Source organism: Dendrobates tinctorius, unplaced genomic scaffold (genome assembly GCF_039654945.1).
Source record: "Dendrobates tinctorius isolate UK_male_01 unplaced genomic scaffold, ASM3965494v1 ptg000046l, whole genome shotgun sequence".
In the NCBI taxonomy this organism is placed as follows: Eukaryota; Metazoa; Chordata; class Amphibia; order Anura; family Dendrobatidae; genus Dendrobates; species Dendrobates tinctorius.
Genome location: NW_027361714.1, coordinates 84,421,794 through 84,436,098, shown reverse-complemented (window position 1 = coordinate 84,436,098; position 14,305 = coordinate 84,421,794). Strand labels below are relative to the sequence as shown.

Here is a 14,305-nt window from a genome sequence, read left to right as displayed (position 1 = left end):
AGACACTCCCGGTTTTGGCACAGAAATACTGATGTGTGAATAAATCGCTACAGATTTAAACTTTACTACAATTTTTTTTCTTTGTTTTGTGATTCATGTATGAACACAACGCTAGCTGCCAGGGAACTTAAATTTCCCCATTGTCTCTACAGAATCAATAGGCACACATAGGGTCAATATTGTCCTAAAGGTACATTTACACTGGACGATTAGAGAGATCATGCTGCCAATCACCGGTTTAGCAAGTAAATTAATTTTTACACTAAAAATAATTGTCCTTGGCAGCACATCCTCTTGTGTAAACAGGACAGGTTCCCCTAAGAACAATGGCAGTCTGTATACACAGAATGATCTATTACGAATTGTTTCTGTGGGTATTGGAAATGCAGTCAGCCTAAACAAGCTATTAAAGGGAATCTGTCACCTACCCTTTGGCGGGCGATGAAAACGAGGTCGGTCCGGTCCGGTCCGGTGGGCGGTGTTCCCGATGTGTGCTGCCTCCCCATCCTTGCCCGCCGTCCGCAGGTTATTGCTGAATTGGAGTAGGTGTACGCCATTTTTTACGCGTGCGCTAAGCATTCATAGCTAGTGCATGCGCAGTATGCTTTGCCCAACTGCGGGCAAAGCCGAAAAGCCGGAATGCGCATGCGCCGGTTAACTAAGCCCCGGAAGTATTTTGCTGTGTTCCGGGGCTTAGTTAACCGGCGCATGCACAGCCCGGCTTTGCCCGCACTAGGCAAAGCATACTGCGCGTGGGCTAGCTATGAATGCTTAGCACAAAAAATGGCGTACACCTACTCCAATTCAGCAATAACCTGCGGACGGCGGGCAAGGATGGGGAGGCAGCACACATCGGGAACACCGCCCATCGGACCGACCTCGTTTTCATCGCCCGCCAAAGGGTAGGTGACAGATTCCCTTTAAAAGACCGGCACGGGCCAGTGTAACTGAGCCCATACTAATGTGCCACGCCATCACCTCTCATCTCAAGCCTGGGAGGTTCAGAGTTTGTTACTACCAGCATGGGACATCCAATCTCGACGGATGACATAATACCACTTAACTAAATTCTGGGATGAAAGAAAAGCTTGGAAAGTAGCAGTGGCATAACGTTGCCCCCAACTATGAAGGATCCTTAACCCATTAATGACCGGAGCTTTTTTCCGGTTTGACATTTTCATTTTTCGCTCCCCTCCTTTCCAGCGCCATAATGTTTTTATTTTTTTTGTCAATATGGCCATGTGAGGGCTTATTTTTTGCAGGACAAGTTGTACTTTTGAACGACATCATTGGTTTTTGCATGTCGTGTACTCAAAAACAGGAAAAAAATTCCAAGTGTGGTTAAATTGCAAAAAAATAGGTATTAGACCTATCGGTAATGAGGTTTCCAGGAGTCCATCCTGACAGCACCATGGAGGATGTCCTCCTCCTCCTCACAGGGACAGGAAAAGCACAAGAGAGGTTAAAAGGTCCTGTCCCACCCCATTTCCCTCAGTGATTTAACAAGTAACAGCGTGGATAATGCAAGTAACACTTTAATGATACAATCATATTACAGCATATGACATAACATGAACAGGGAGGGAACTACCCGTGCTGTCATGGTGGACTCCTGGAAACATCATTACCGGTAGGTCTAATACCCATTTTCCTGGACGTCCACCTGACAGCACCATGGAGAGTACTAAAGCACCTCCTCAGGGTGGGATTACCGCCTGGAGAACCTCTCTCCCAAATGCGGTCTGACGACCAGCTAGCACATCAAGCTTGTAGTGCTTGCAGAATGTATTAAGTCTGGCCCATGTTGCTGCTCTACAGATTTGATCAACCGAGGCGCCCATCCGTTCGGCCCACGAGGCAGATACTGCCCTTGTAGAGCGGGCCTTTAAAGAATCTGACGGACTGACACTGCTGTAACGTTGTCGGATAATACTCGGACATGTCGATTCTTCAGGACCGACCGGATCCGCCGCAGGGCTTCCCACACCGCATAGAGTTCCCTGAAGTTGGAGGATCTGCTTCTGATGTCTACAGGCCATCTTCCCTGGAAGATCTTCCCATCCCCACGTACTGGCATCTGTGGTGAGTATCACGTATGGAGAGGTTGTCTATAATACACCCAACCTGGAGATTCTTGGGCTGTGTCCACCACCACAGTGATTTTTTCACTAGTCCTGGCAGCCTTATGGGTCTGTCGAGTGAAGCCTGACTCCTGTCCCATATTGCGAGGATCTCCCTCTGTAATGGTCTCGAATGGAACTGGGCCCATCTGACGCACGGAATGCAAGCCGTCATTAAGCCCAGAACCTCCATTGCCCTTATGGAGGAGCAATGCTTCAAGAGGTCTTCGGCTCTGTCTTGAATAATCTTCTGGTTTCCTTTTGGTAGCAGGGATATCCTGTCTTCTGAGTCTAGGATAACTCCGAGGAAGACTTTTCTGCACTCTGGTATGAGGTCTGACTTCTGCCAGTTGATCACCCAGCCGAGGAACTCCATTACTGTAATTGCTCGGTTCCTGTCTCAAATTAGCGCTTCCTCGGATCCTGCCACCAGGATAAAATCGTCTAAGTATGGTATAATCACGATACCCTGACCTCTCAGGTAGGCCACTACCTAAGCCACCAGCTTTGTGAAGATTCGGGGGGGCCGAAGCCAGCCCGAACGGAAGGCATTGGAACTGGAAGTGGCAGGTCTGTGTTGGTAATTTGACTGCGACTCTTAGCAGACTCTGGGATGAAGGATGGATAGGACCTGATAGTACACACTCTTCAGGTCGAGGGTGCAGATGACAGCGTCCCTGTCTATTAGCTGTATTGCGGACCGAATTGATTCCATCAAGAACCTCTTTTACCTGACCCAGGCATTTAGAGGTTTTACATTTATAATAGTTCGGGCCTCTCCGGATGGTTTTATAATGGATAACAGGGAGGAGTAGTGTCCCTTTCCCCTTTCTGTCAGAGGAACTGGTACTATAACCTCTGAACTGATCATGTCCTGTATGTCCGTCCACATGGCGGAGTCCGCCGGGACTACGGTGGGGGCAATGTATCTGCAATGGTTCTGAGGACCCACTGGTTGTGGGTAACTCGGGCCCAATTTACTGTGAAGTGGCGCAGTCTTCCCCCGATACCTATGGCGTCATTGCCTCCTAGATCTGGAGGTTGACGCAAAAAGGGAGCCTTTGCTTCTCCCACCCTGGCTGTGGGAGCTCCTATAGGAGCCTCTGTTGGGCCTGGCTTGGCTCTTAAAGTCGGCCTGTCTCCTAGAGAAGGGGCCTCTCCGAAAGGACTGGGGCCGCTTAGGTTTTTCTTCTGGGAACCCTTTATTCTTGTTGGACACTAGCTCTAAAATGTTATCTAGGGCTGGTCCGAATAACCTTAGGCCTGAGAAGGGGATGGAGCATAGCTTCGCCTTAGAAGCATTATCCCCTGACCAGGATTTAAGCCAGACCTCTCCTAGCTGCATTAGAAAGGGAGCTGTTTCTGGCTGCAAACCTTACTGATTCGGTTGACGTATCCGACAGGAAGGCCGTGGCCGATTTCATGAGGGGAAGGGATGCTAGGATCTCGGATCTAGGGGTCTTGTTGGTTAGGTGTTCCTCCAATTGCCCCATCCACAGAAACATAGACCTGGCCACCGAGGTGGCTATGTTAGCCCTGATGAGGGCTGCCGAAGTTTCCCATGTCCTTTTTAATAAAACGTCCGCCTTCCTGTCCATCGGGTCCCGGAGACTTGATGAGTCCTCGAACAAGATGGCGGTCTTCTTGGTGACCTTAGCTACCGGAACATCGATTTTCGGAACTTCCTCCCACGATCGTGTTTCCTCGGGATCAAACGGCAGTCGACTCAAAGTTACAGGATAGCACGAGACGGCGTTCTGCCTCCTTCCACTCCTCAAGGACCATTGTTTTGATGTGTTCACTTACGGGGAACACAGTCTGTCTCTGAGCCACCAGTCCTCTGAACATCAGGTCCTGTCTAGATTGAGTCTTAGGAACTTCCTCGATCTGCATGGTGTTCCTCACCGCCTGGACCAACTAGTCCGTGTCCTCTAGCCTGAACAGTTATTTCCTGCCTCAATCCTGTCTGTCCGCCGGGATCTCTCCTTCCTCCTCTGGATCCGGAGTCCCAGAAGTCTGACCCTTCGTTAGAGCTTGCTTCAGACACTGGCTGCCTCCCACCTCGGACGCTTGCGACTTGGCCCTGGACTGGGGCACTGTTGCTGTGCGAGGCTGACTCTGGAGGCCTGGACTTCCTCCTGTATCAAGGATCTCATCTCGGAGAGGAGGGATGGCTGCTCGTCTCTTATGACCCTTCATGTGCAGGGTCCACAGAGGGTTTTGCTATAGGTGTCTGGCAACTTTACCCTGCATACAGAGCATCTGACCGACTTGGATGCGGCCTTGGCGGGGTCCTTAGTCACTGTCGGGGGGCTGCTGGGGTTACCTTATCCTACTGATTTAAGATAGGGTAGTCAGGTCAGTCGTCCTGGGTTGCGGGGATGGCTGTGGGGAAGGTGGTCTGCGCCAGGCGCACTTACCCCTCCATTCGCCGGAGCCTCTGTGTCCATCCTTGCCGCAGTCTGCGCTTCCAGAGACGCTGAGCTCCTGGAGCACGCGACGTCACCGGAAGTGACGCACGTCCTCTCGCGATAGGCAGGGAATCGCCCCGGCCGCTTCTGCTTCCTGCCCGGACGCTAGCCCCGCCTGCGCCTCTGACAGCGCTCTCTCCGTGATGCCACTGCCTGCGGGGGACCGGCCTTCGCCTTCCATGGCGGCCACCGATTGGAGCAGAGAGCCTCCCACCGGGAGGAGCGGCTCCCTCCAGAAGCGTTGACCTGCTCCTGGCCTTTGGGGCAGAGGGAGTCCCCACCGGGAAGTTTCGGCCCCGGGCGTCTTGACAGGGGGAAGGTTTGGACTGGCCACTTGATCCCCCTGGGCCCTCCAGTAAGCTCTGCAGCGCTCCTCTCGCGTGTCCCTACATGCAGGGGCAGGAAAAACACTGAGGGAAATGGGGTGGGACCTTTCAACCTCTCGTGTGCTTTTCTTATACCTGTAAGGAGGAGGAGGACGTCCTCCATCGTGCTGTCAGGTGGACGTCCTGGAAAAGTGCAATCCCACACTTGCTTTTTGTTTGGCTTTTCTGCTAGGTTCACTAAATGCAGAAACTGACCTGCCATTATGATTCTCCAGGTTCTTACGAGTTCATAGACACCAAACATGTCTAGGTTCTTTTTTATCTAAGTGGTGAAAAAAATTCCAAAGGTTGCTTTAAAAAAAAAAAAAAAAAAAAATGCGCCATTTTTTTCCAAGACCCGTAGCGCCTCCATTTTTTGTGATCTCGGGTTGGGTGAAGACGTTTTTAGTGATACCACTTTTGTGCAGATATGTTCTTTTGATCACCCGTTATTGCATTTTAATGCAATGTTGCTGCGACCGAAAAAAAACATAATTCTGACTTTAATTTTTTTCATCGCTGCGCTGTTTAACGATCAAGTAAATTTTTTTTCTATTGATAGATCGGGCGATTCTGAAGGCAACGATACCTAATATGTGTGTTTTTTTATTGTTTTATTTTGAATGGGGCAATAGGGGGGTGATTTAGACTTATTTTATTATATTTTTAAAACTTTTGTTTGCTTTTTAAACTTTTGGCATGCTTCAATAGCCTTTATGGGAGACTAGAAACTGCCATAACTCGATCGCCTCTGCTGCATAGAGGTGATGCTCAGATCGCCTGTATGTAGAATTACAGCATTGCTATGAGCACCGACCACAGGGTGGCGCTCATAGCAATCAGACATCAACCACCATAGAGGTCTCAAGGAGACCTCTGGTTGTTATGCTGACGCACCGATGACCCACGATCACGTGACGGGGGTCAGCGGCGCACATATATCCAGCTCAATGGCCGGAAGCGCACGTTAAAGAAAAATAACACCGCCAAATCAGTGCATGGTGAAAAAATTATATAGCAAATGCGTTGTTTGTGACGTTTCGACCAGTGAAGGTCTTTTTCAAACCACGCTATATATGTCTTGACTGTCTCATGTACCAATGCACAGCGGCAGAATTAAGAGAAAATGTTGGAAACCTTAGGCTTATTCATGTGGTGACCAGGTATGGAGATAAAAGCGCATAGTCTGCAGGTTAATAGCAGTTTTTTCTGGTTAAAAGTCCTCTTCAACTCTGCTGCCCGACTAACCTACCCATCTACTTCTCCCTGCAGCAGGTACCTTCATTGGCTCCCCAACATATCCAGTTCAAACTACTAACATCCATCTACAAAGCCGTCCATAATCTGTCTCCTCCGTAAAGCTCCGAACTAATCTCCTGATATCATCCAACACACAACCTCTGGTCCTCTTAAATCCACCTTCTCGCTACGAAGATTTCTCCACAGTATCCCATATCCTATGGAATTTTGTGGCCCAACACGACTGATTATCCACCACATTAGGAATTTTCATAAAAATTCATCTCTTCAAGAAAGCTTACAGCCTTCAATGACCCTCTGCCACCTCCAGAGCTACCGCACCCCCCTAACGTACTGTCCCTTTCCCCCATTATCGTGTAGACTGTAAGCCTGAAAAGCCAGGCCCTGTCTCATGTGTACTAGTCTGACATTGTTAGTATGGTCACCGTAATGTATAATTTGTATGTAACCTTCTTGTGTACAGCACCATGGAATCAATGATGCTCTAAAAATAAAATTCCAGGAAAGACCCACTGTTCTCTTGGTGGGATCAGCCCCTATCTGGGATCCTGCTACCCCAGAGAGGAGTCTCACCCGGGTGAATGAACGCTAACAGGAGGGTCAGGGCATTTAGGGCTCCCTGCTATAGTGGGAGGCACTTCCTGCATCATTCACTGCAGGTGAATTCCCAGGCAGCAGAGACAGACATGTATCGGAACTGGGTTGTAGAAACTCACATGCTTCCTGCAGAAACTGCCCCACTAACACCTGTAGCACTCACTGCAGTCACACGGGCTCCTGTCTCTGCCCCGCTCACACCTGTAGCACTCACTGCAGGCATGCGGGCTCCTGTCTCTGCCCCGCTCACACCTGTAGCACTCACTGCAGGCACGCGGGCTCCTGTCTCTGCCCCGCTCACACCTGTAGCACTCACTGCAGGCACGCGGGCTCCTATCTCTGCCCCGCTCACATCTGTAGCACTCACTGCAGGCACGCGGGCTCCTCTCTCTGCCCCGCTCACACCTGTAGCACTCACTGCAGGCACCTGTCTCTTTCCCGCTCACACCTGTAGCACCGACTGCAGGCACGCAGGCTCCTGTCTCTGCCCCGCTCACACCTGTAGCACCGACTGCAGGCACCTGTCTCTGCCCCGCTCACACCTGTAGCACCGACTGCAGGCATGCAGGCTCCTGTCTCTGCCCCGCTCACACCTGTAGCACCGACTGCAGGCACGCAGGCTCCTGTCTCTGCCCCGCTCACACCTGTAGCACCGACTGCAGGCTCCTGTCTCCTCCCCGCTCACACCTGTAGCACCGACTGCAGGCTCCTGTCTCCTCCCCGCTCACACCTGTAGCACCAACTGCAGGCACGCAGGCTCCTGTCTCTTCCCCGCTCACACCTGTAGCACCGACTGCAGGCACGCAGGCTCCTGTCTCTTCCCCGCTCACACCTGTAGCACCGACTGCAGGCACGCAGGCTCCTGTCTCTTCCCCGCTCACACCTGTAGCATCGACTGCAGACACCCGTCTCTGCCCCGCTCACACCTGTAGCACCGACTGCAGGCACGCAGGCTCCTGTCTCTGCCCCGCTCACACCTGTAGCACCGACTGCAGGCACGCAGGCTCCTGTCTCTGCCCCGCTCACACCTGTAGCACCGACTGCAGGCACGCAGGCTCCTGTCTCTGCCCCGCTCACACCTGTAGCACCGACTGCAGGCACGCAGGCTCCTGTCTCTGCCCCGCTCACACCTGTAGCACCGACTGCAGGCACGCAGGCTCCTGTCTCTGCCCCGCTCACACCTGTAGCACCGACTGCAGGCACGCAGGCTCCTGTCTCTGCCCCGCTCACACCTGTAGCACCGACTGCAGGCACACAGGCTTCTGTCTCTGCCCCGCTCACACCTGTAGCACTCACTGCAGGCACCTGTCTCTGCCCCGCTCACACCTGTAGCACTCACTGCAGGCACGCGGGCTCCTGTCTCTGCCCCGCTCACACCTGTAGCACTCACTGCAGGCACGCAGGCTCCTGTCTCTGCCCCGCTCACACCTGTAGCACTCACTGCAGGCACGCAGGCTCCTGTCTCTGCCCCGCTCACACCTGTAGCACTCACTGCAGGCACACAGGCTCCCGTCTCTGCCCCGCTCACACCTGTAGCACTGACTGCAGGCACGCAGGCTCCTGTCTCTGCCCCGCCCACACCTGTAGCACTCACTGCAGGCACGCAGGCTCCTGTCTCTGCCCCGTTCACACCTGTAGCACTCACTGCAGGCACCTGTCTCTGCCCTGCTCACACCTGTAGCACTCACTGCAGGCACGCGGGCTCCTGTCTCTGCCCCGTTCACACCTGTAGCACTCACTGCAGGCACGCAGGCTCCTGTCTCTGCCCCGCTCACACCTGTAGCACTCACTGCAGGCACACAGGCTCCCGTCTCTGCCCCGTTCACACCTGTAGCACTCACTGCAGGCACACAGGCTCCCGTCTCTGCCCCGCTCACACCTGTAGCACTCACTGCAGGCACGCAGGCTCCTGTCTCTGCCCCGCTCACACCTGTAGCACTCACTGCGGGCTCCTGTCTCTGCCCCGCTCACACCTGTGGCACTCACTGCAGGCACGCGGGCTCCTGTCTCTGCCCCGCTCACACCTGTAGCACTGACTGCAGGCACGCAGGCTCCTGTCTCTGCCCCGCTCACACCTGTAGCACTCACTGCGGGCTCCTGTCTCTGCCCCGCTCACACCTGTAGCACTGACTGCAGGCACGCAGGCTCCTGTCTCTGCCCCGCTCACACCTGTAGCACCGACTGCAGGCACGCAGGCTCCTGTCTCTGCCCCGCTCACACCTGTAGCACTCACTGCAGGCACGCAGGCTCCTGTCTCTGCCCCGCTCACACCTGTAGCACTCACTGCAGGCACGCGGGCTCCTGTCTCTGCCTCGCTCACACCTGTAGCACTCACTGCAGGCACGCGGGCTCCTGTCTCTGCCCCGCTCACACCTGTAGCACTCACTGCAGGCACGCGGGCTCCTGTCTCTGCCCCGCTCACACCTGTAGCACTCACTGCAGGCACGCAGGCTCCTGTCTCTGCCCCGCTCACACCTGTAGCACTCACTGCAGGCACGCAGGCTCCTGTCTCTGCCCCGCTCACACCTGTAGCACTCACTGCAGGCACACAGGCTCCCGTCTCTGCCCCGCTCACACCTGTAGCACTGACTGCAGGCACGCAGGCTCCTGTCTCTGCCCCGCCCACACCTGTAGCACTCACTGCAGGCACGCAGGCTCCTGTCTCTGCCCCGTTCACACCTGTAGCACTCACTGCAGGCACCTGTCTCTGCCCTGCTCACACCTGTAGCACTCACTGCAGGCACGCGGGCTCCTGTCTCTGCCCCGTTCACACCTGTAGCACTCACTGCAGGCACGCAGGCTCCTGTCTCTGCCCCGCTCACACCTGTAGCACTCACTGCAGGCACACAGGCTCCCGTCTCTGCCCCGTTCACACCTGTAGCACTCACTGCAGGCACACAGGCTCCCGTCTCTGCCCCGCTCACACCTGTAGCACTCACTGCAGGCACGCAGGCTCCTGTCTCTGCCCAGCTCACACCTGTAGCACTCACTGCGGGCTCCTGTCTCTGCCCCGCTCACACCTGTGGCACTCACTGCAGGCACGCGGGCTCCTGTCTCTGCCCCGCTCACACCTGTAGCACTGACTGCAGGCACGCAGGCTCCTGTCTCTGCCCCGCTCACACCTGTAGCACTCACTGCGGGCTCCTGTCTCTGCCCCGCTCACACCTGTAGCACTGACTGCAGGCACGCAGGCTCCTGTCTCTGCCCCGCTCACACCTGTAGCACTCACTGCGGGCTCCTGTCTCTGCCCCGCTCACACCTGTAGCACTCACTGCAGGCACGCAGGCTCCTGTCTCTGCCCTGCTCACACCTGTAGCACTCACTGCAGGCACGCGGGCTCCTGTCTCTGCCCCGCTCACACCTGTAGCACTCACTGCAGGCACGCGGGCTCCTGTCTCTGCCCCGCTCACACCTGTAGCACTCACTGCAGGCACGCAGGCTCCTGTCTCTGCCCCGCTCACACCTGTAGCACTCACTGCAGGCACGCAGGCTCCTGTCTCTGCCCCGCTCACACCTGTAGCACTCACTGCAGGCACACAGGCTCCCGTCTCTGCCCCGCTCACACCTGTAGCACTGACTGCAGGCACGCAGGCTCCTGTCTCTGCCCCGCCCACACCTGTAGCACTCACTGCAGGCACGCAGGCTCCTGTCTCTGCCCCGTTCACACCTGTAGCACTCACTGCAGGCACCTGTCTCTGCCCTGCTCACACCTGTAGCACTCACTGCAGGCACGCGGGCTCCTGTCTCTGCCCCGTTCACACCTGTAGCACTCACTGCAGGCACGCAGGCTCCTGTCTCTGCCCCGCTCACACCTGTAGCACTCACTGCAGGCACACAGGCTCCCGTCTCTGCCCCGTTCACACCTGTAGCACTCACTGCAGGCACACAGGCTCCCGTCTCTGCCCCGCTCACACCTGTAGCACTCACTGCAGGCACGCAGGCTCCTGTCTCTGCCCAGCTCACACCTGTAGCACTCACTGCGGGCTCCTGTCTCTGCCCCGCTCACACCTGTGGCACTCACTGCAGGCACGCGGGCTCCTGTCTCTGCCCCGCTCACACCTGTAGCACTGACTGCAGGCACGCAGGCTCCTGTCTCTGCCCCGCTCACACCTGTAGCACTCACTGCGGGCTCCTGTCTCTGCCCCGCTCACACCTGTAGCACTGACTGCAGGCACGCAGGCTCCTGTCTCTGCCCCGCTCACACCTGTAGCACTCACTGCGGGCTCCTGTCTCTGCCCCGCTCACACCTGTAGCACTCACTGCAGGCACGCAGGCTCCTGTCTCTGCCCCGCTCACACCTGTAGCACTCACTGCGGACTCCTGTCTCTGCCCCGGTCACACCTGTAGCACTCACTGCAGGCAGCAGGCTCCTGTCTCTGCCCCGCTCACACCTGTAGCACTCACTGCAGGCACGCAGGCTCCTGTCTCTGCCCCGCTCACACCTGTAGCACTCACTGCGGACTCCTGTCTCTGCCCCGGTCACACCTGTAGCACTCACTGCAGGCAGCAGGCTCCTGTCTCTGCCTTGTGGTGTGATGGAGCTTTCCACTGATCCCTCCTGTGAATGCAGCCTGCGCCAGACCACCAGCAGCTGGGGACGCCCCTCCACACTACAGCAGGTCTGGGTGGTGACTGACAGCACACATTCTCTATGGCACAACACGTTACCAGACACGACACTACACGAGTGGGCGCAGAGCATGTGACAGGACACCGTGGGCGTACACCCGAGTGAGCGGCTCTGTTACCCGAATCTCTGGCACTTCTCTCCCAGGCACGCTCAGCAGCTTCCGGGTGCTCTCCGTCACCCCGCCCTCCTACATCATGTCATCGTACGGGGCGCGAGGAGGTACATATTTGTGGTGTGAGCGCTAAACGGTGATTACACACGGAAACCAAAGTCCTGTGGCTGCTCCACTCGTCTGTCTACCTGCCGGCAGCTTTTCACTGGTCTCTTCCTCACCTCTCTTCTGCAGGCACCGGAGCCGGCGAGCAGTCACTTCTGTGACGTAACGTTTGCCCTTACTTGAGAGGCTAAACCCCCTTCCCTCACATCCCAGAATGCCTTGCGCAGAATTTTGTCCAATCACAGTGCCCCATAGTTTCCCCTTTACCTTCTCTGTTCTTTAAATTATTTTTGCAGCGGCAGCCGCATTTCGAGTTGTTCTTGGAGGTGTGAGCATGCAGGAGGCTCCTCTCACCTCAGGATTCTCTGCCAGCTATGGGCTATAGAGAGAATTCACTCATTACATCTGCTTTTCTGATGGAAGAAGCTGTTATGTGGGGTGCACAACATTTATCGCCCCAAGGGCCACTTTGTCTCCATGAAACAATCCCAGGAGCGGCAAAAATAATTGTAGGGGTTACTTACCTGGCTACATCCCAATAACTGCTGTCCATACATGGCCAGCACCAAGTTTTCGTTATTTAACAAGGATTGGAAGTTTTTCTGCTCAGATTCTGCTTCACTCAGTGTGAACATGTGCTAACTTACACCGAGTGTTTAGGGCAGAAACTCACCAAATCTAACTCCGTCTCAAAACGCTAAGTTGTGACTATTTTTCAGTTTTAACATATCCCTAAAGCACGTTACGGATTACTACGTGTGTACAACATCAAAACCACTTTTGGTACATGAATGCAACACTGGAACGACCATCGGTAAATGACTGCAGCTCCAGAACCACCATCGGTACATGAATGCAGCATCAGAACCACCATCGGTACATGAATGCAGCTCCAGAACCACCATCGGTACATGAATGCAGCATCAGAACCACCATCGGTACATGAATGCAGCTCCAGAACCACCATCGGTACATGAATGCAGCACCAAAGCCACTGTCAGTGCATGAATTCACCGTCTACGTAAATGCAGTGCCAGAACCATCCATTGGTTCATGACGGCAGCGCCAGAAACACCATCTTTACACCAATACAGTGCCAGAACCAAGGTCAATATATTAATGCAGCACCATAACCACCAGCAGTACATGAATGCAGTGCCAGAACCACTGGCGGTATATGAATGCAGCGTCAGAACCACCGTCATTACATAGATACTGCACTGATGTAACAATCCAGGTTGGATCTGACAGATTAAATGCACAAAGTAACCTTTTTTTTTTTTCCTTTGGCTGTGTGCCAAAGGTGGTTTTGCCCCCGGTGGCCACTAGGGTCTTTGCACTGTGGTGATTTCAGTTGTAGTTTTCCCCCCAGTGGCTATTAGGATCATTGCACTCTGGTTACCTTAGTTTGTGCACGTAATTATGTTACAGGTGTGAGGCTCTATAAAAGTATCAGGTGTGTTAATCACTGTTGGTGATATTGTAAAGTATTCATTTGCAAGCAAGCCTGGGTGAAGGATGGAGCTAGAGGAGAGTCACAGGCAGCTCAGAGAGAGTCCTAGAGAGGATTGGTGGCGTCAGCGATGGTGTCTGCAAGGAGTGCTGGCATGGCATGGTGGAGTCTCAGCGATGGAGTCAGCAAGGAGTGCCTGCATGGCTTGGTGGAGTGGAAGTTGCGGTGTAGAACTGCACTCACGGTGCTGGACTTGGTTGCTGAGAGCTGGACTCAAGCATGCTGGACTTTTTGGCAGAAAAGCTGGACTCAGATGTCGGACACGTGGAGGAAAAGATGCACGCAGGTGGTGGGCTCTGTTGCTAGGAGCGTAAGCAACAGAGGAAAGCTAAGTGGTGTTTCCCCTGTTTTGTCACTCTTCCTTATGTGTGTTTAGTGCAGTGGTGGGATTAGTTTCCGCACCGACCAATTCCCTAGTGAGGGTTTAGGTGCAGGGCGAGTTAGGGTTAAAAGTTATCCTGAGTGGTGCCCGGTGTAGAACCAGCCTAGGGAACGTTAGGAGTGTAGAGACACTGACTCAGGGGAGTGCAGGAGGTCACATAGGAGAATCCACACGTGCCCCGTCCTGTTGTATCAGTTACTGGCCTGCTGGCCGTGTCACTCTGGACGGGGCACGTGACAACTAAGCTCAGTTCAGCGATTGTTCTGCCAGGTCACCCGATATACACTTGTATATACACTTGTATCACATGTTCCTACAACCAGAGGCTCCCGATTCTCTGCAGGCTGCCAGGAAACCTTTGGCAGGTTGCATGCGGCCGTATATTATGCAGGCCTGTTTTTATGGAAAGCACAGAGGAAAAGTAATATTGATGTAGGCCTTCTTAACCTCTTGATAGTTCACATCAGCATTGATATTCACTTGTTCTGCCCCTGACTCCACCATTATTACCGAAACAAGACAGAAACCTGATAGACCCCATTATATATCACCTTTTGAATATAGTGTATGTCTTGCATCTGGGTAAAAATCACAGAAGAAAAGCCAGCTCATCACCTGCAGTTCCACACTTCTGGAGCACAAATAGCACCTGGGCAGGGTGTAACATCCAATATAGAAAGCAGAAAAATCCTGCTGACAGATGAAGTCCAAAAAAGTTCATTTTATTTTCCAAGGAACATGAAGCAAAGA

General features: G+C 54.0%; 1 protein-coding gene across 7 annotated transcripts in view; it reads right to left on the bottom strand.

The window, feature by feature from the left end:
- ATG5 (autophagy related 5) overlaps window positions 1-11,920 on the bottom strand; it is a 233,192-nt gene extending 221,272 nt beyond the window's left edge. Inside the window, exon 1 of one of the 7 annotated variants that reach the window (XM_073576088.1) lies at window positions 11,777-11,920. The gene's annotated coding sequence lies outside the window, so the exon portion shown is untranslated. The other 6 variants (XM_073576090.1, XM_073576089.1, XM_073576086.1 and 3 more) reach the window with 6 other exon arrangements.
- Window positions 11,921-14,305: the final 2,385 nt, after the last annotated feature.